The sequence below is a fragment of the Arachis hypogaea genome, chromosome 6, assembly GCF_003086295.3.
Source record: "Arachis hypogaea cultivar Tifrunner chromosome 6, arahy.Tifrunner.gnm2.J5K5, whole genome shotgun sequence".
Taxonomy (NCBI): Eukaryota; Viridiplantae; Streptophyta; class Magnoliopsida; order Fabales; family Fabaceae; genus Arachis; species Arachis hypogaea.
In genome coordinates this window covers 33,124,451-33,128,915 of record NC_092041.1, presented here as the reverse complement: position 1 = coordinate 33,128,915, position 4,465 = coordinate 33,124,451, and the positions used below count along the sequence as shown (strand labels likewise).

Here is a 4,465-nt window from a genome sequence, read left to right as displayed (position 1 = left end):
TTATTCTGAGCCAATATGGCATTCAGAGTGTCAATCTCAAGAACTCCTTTCTTCTGACTAGTCCCATTGTTCACAGGATTTCTTTCAGAAGTGTACATGAATTGGTTATTTGCAACCATTTCAATCAGCTCTTGAGCTTCTGTAGGCGTCTTCTTCAGATGAAGAGAGCCTCCAGCAGAGCTATCCAAAGACATTTTGGATAGTTCAGAGAGACCATCATAGAAAATACCTATGATGCTCCATTCAGAAAGCATATCAGAAGGACACTTTCTGATTAATTGTTTGTATCTTTCCCAAGCTTCATAGAGGGATTCTCCTTCCTTCTGTCTGAAGGTTTGGACTTCCACTCTAAGCTTACTCAATTTTTGAGGTGGAAAGAACTTTGCCAAGAAGGCATTGACTAGCTTTTCCCAAGAGTCCAGGCTTTCTTTAGGTTGAGAGTCCAACCATGTTCTAGCTCTGTCTCTTACAGCAAAAGGGAATAGCATAAGTCTGTAGACCTCAGGGTCAACCCCATTAGTCTTGACAGTGTCACAGATTTGCAAGAATTCAGCTAAGAACTGATGAGGATCTTCCAATGGAAGTCCATGGAACTTGCAATTCTGTTGCATTAGAGAAACTAATTGAGGCTTAAGCTCAAAGTTGTTTGCTCCAATGGCAGGGATAGAGATGCTTCTCCCATAGAAGTCGGGAGTAGGTGCAGTAAAGTCACCCAGCACCTTCCTTGCATTGTTGGCATTGTTGTTGTTTTCGGCTGCCATGAGTTCTTCTTCTTTGAAGAATTCGGTTAGGTCCTCTACAGAGAATTGTGCCTTAGCTTCTCTTAGCTTTCGCTTCAAGGTCCTTTCAGGTTCAGGGTCAGCCTCAACAAGAATGCTTTTGTCTCTGCTCCTGCTCATAAGAAAGAGAAGAGAACAAGGAAATATGGAATCCTCTATGTCACAGTATAGAGATTCCTTGAGGTGTCAGAGAAAAAGAAAAATGGAAGGCAGAAGTAGAAAATTCGAACTTATCAAAGAAAGATGGAGTTCGAATTTTGCATTAAGGAATAGTGTTAGTCCATAAATAGAAGGATGTGAGAAGAAGGGAAGCAATTTTCGAAAATTAAGTAAAAGATTTTGAAAACATTTTGAAAAACCTTAATTGATTTTCGAAAACCAAGAGTGAGAAAGAGGTAAAGTGATTTTTGAAAAAGATTTTGAAATTAGAAATCAAAAAGATTTGATTGAAAGCTATTTTGAAAAAGATGTGGTTAAGAAGATATGATTAATTTTAAAAAAGATGTGATTGAGAAGATATGATTTAAAAAACATTTTAAAAAGATTTGATTTTGAAAATTAATGACTTGGCTATCAAGAAAAGATATGATTCAAACATTAAACCTTTCTCAACAGAAAAGGCAACATACTTGATATGTTGAATCAAATCATTAATTGATAGCAAGTATCTTTGAAAATAGAAAGAAATTGATTTTGAAAAAGATTTGATTGAAAATATATGATTTGAAAAAGATTTGATTTTGAAAAACTTTGAAAACTTAGAAAAAAAATTGATTTGAAAACAAAATCTTCCCTCTTGTGCCATCCTAGCGTTAAACGCCCAGAATGGTGCACATTCTGGCGTTTAACGCCCAAAATGCTACCCTTTTGGGCGTTAAACGCCCAACCAGGTACCCTGGCTGGCGTTTAAATGCCAGTCTGTCCTTCTTCACTGGGCGTTTTGAACGCCCAGCTTTTTCTGTGTAATTCCTCTGCAGTATGTTCTGAATCTTTAATTCTCTGTATTATTGACTTGAAAAGACACAAATTAAAAATATTTTTGGATTTTTTTAATAATCAAAATGCAACTAAAATCAAATAACAATGGATGCAAGACACCAAACTTAGCAGTTTGTATACTACTGACACTAATGAGAATGCATATGAGACACATAAACACTCAAGTCAAGAGAATTCAAAGGTCAGAGCAAGTAATCATCAAGAATTACTTGAAGATTAATGAAGACACATGAATGAATGCATGCAATTGACACCAAACTTAAAATGAAACACTAGACTCAAACAAGAAATATTTTTGGTTTTTATGATTTTGTAATTTTTTTGTGTTTTTCGAAAATTAAGTGGAAAAAGGTATCAAAATTCTTAATGAGAATTCCAGGAATCATGCAATGTTAGTCTAAAGCTTCAGTCTAAAGGAATTAGACATGGTCAGCCAAGCTTCAGCAGAACATTGCATTCAAGAGCTAAATTGATGAAGATCAATCAGCTTTGGTGATGATAAGAACATCACCTTGAAACACTAGAATTCATTCTTAAGAACTCTGAAGAAAAAAAATACCTAATCTAAGCAACAAGATGAACTGTCAGTTGTCCATACTCGAACAATCCCCGGCAACGGCGCCAAAAACTTGGTAGCACGAAATTGTGATCACTACTTTTCACTACTGGGTCGTCCAAGTAATAAACCTTACGCGAGTAAGGGTCGATCCCACAGAAATTGTTGGTATGAAGCAAGCTATGGTCACCTTGTAAATCTTAGTCAGGCAAACTCAAATGGGTATGGTGATAAACGCATAAAACATAAAGGTAAAGATAGAGATACTTATGTAATTCATTGGTAGGAACTTCAGATAAGCGTATGAAGATGCCTTCCCTTCCGTCTCTCTGCTTTCCTACTGTCTTCATCTAATCCTTCTTCCTCCTTTCCATGGCAAGCTTAAGCAAGGGTTTCACCGTTGTCAGTGGCTACCTCCCATCCTCTCAGTGGAAATGTTCAACGCACCCTGTCATGGCACGGCTATCCATCTGTCGGTTCTCGATCAGGCTGGAATAGAATCCAGTGATTCTTTTGCGTCTGTCACTAACGCCCCGCCCTCAGGAGTTTGAAGCACGTCACAATCATTCAATCATTGAATCCTACTCAGAATACCACAGACAAGGTTAGACCTTCCGGATTCTCTTGAATGCCGCCATCAGTTCTAGCCTATACCACGAAGACTCTGATCTCACGGAATGGCTGGCACATTTGTCAAGCGAGCACTCGGTTGTCAGGCGATCAACCATGCATCGTGTATCAAGGAATCCAAGAGATATTCACCCAATCGAAGGTAGAACGGAGGTGGTTGTCAGTCACACGTTCATAGGTGAGAATGATGATGAGTGTCACGGATCATCACATTCATCAAGTTGAAGAACAAGTGATATCTTAGAACAAGAACAAGCGGAATTGAATAGAAGAACAATAGTAATTGCATTAATACTCGAGGTACAGCAGAGCTCCACACCTTAATCTATGGTGTGTAGAAACTCCACCGTTGAAAATACATAAGAACAAAGGTAATGGCCAGCCTCCCAAAGTGGGTTCAATCATAAAAACATGATCAAAAAGATCAAAATACAATAGTAAAAGGTCCTACTTATAGAAAACTAGTAGCCTCGGATGTACAGAGATGAGTAAATGACATAAAAATCCACTTCCGGGCCCACTTGGTGTGTGCTTGGGCTGAGCATTGAAACATTTTCGTGTAGAGACTCTTCTTGGAGTTAAACGCCAGCTTTGGTGCCAGTTTGGGCGTTTAACTCCCATTTTGGTGCCAGTTCCGGCGTTTAACGCTGGGATTTCTGAGGGTGACTTTGAACGCCGGTTTGGGCCATCAAATCTTGGGCAAAGTATGGACTATCATATATTGCTGGAAAGCCCAGGATGTCTACTTTCCAACGCCGTTGAGAGCGCGCCAATTGGGCTTCTATTGCTCCGGAAAATTCACTTCGAATGCAGGGAGGTCAGAATCCAACAGCATCTGCAGTCCTTTTTGGTCTCTGAATCAGATTTTTGCTCAGGTCCCTCAATTTCAGCCAGAAAATACCTGAAATCACAGAAAAATACACAAACTCATAGTAAAGTCCAGAAAAGTGAATTTTAACTAAAAACTAATAAAAATATACTAAAAACTAACTAGATCATACTAAAAATATACTAAAAACAATGCCAAAAAGCGTACAAATTATCCGCTCATCATCGGGCAATAAGGTTCAAACACTCTAAAGAGGTACCAGATAGATGCAGACAAACGTGTCATAAAACGCACAAGTTATATTAATAACAAACTCAAGAGGCCACCAAAGTCAGCCCCAAGAGATTGAAAACTACTTTGTTTTTCAAAATAAAGTTGCTAAACAAGCAATTGAGAAAGTGACAGAAAGTCAAAACCACCATTTACAAAAATATAAAGAGTTCAAAAGCCCACAAGCCGGGCTATCTACACAAACACCCAGAATGATCATCAAGACTGCTCAGCAGCATCAACAAGAGGTAAAGAAGGACGAGTCTAAAGGGGCACTACATCTACTATTCCATCATCTCGGTTCAGAATCTGAACATCGGGATCAGACTCCAGTTGAGCGACTTCAGCTGAAGTAGAGAAGGGCGGCATATTAGAGGTTTTTGCAGAAGAAACAACAGGAGG

At 38.7% G+C, this 4,465-nt stretch overlaps 1 non-coding gene across 1 annotated transcript; it reads left to right on the top strand.

The window, feature by feature from the left end:
- Nucleotides 1-248: 248 nt before the first annotated feature.
- Nucleotides 249-356, top strand: LOC112699821 (small nucleolar RNA R71). The gene has a single exon (XR_003152759.1). It is a non-coding gene; the product is annotated as a small nucleolar RNA R71 (small nucleolar RNA).
- The last annotated feature ends 4,109 nt before the right edge of the window (nucleotides 357-4,465 follow it).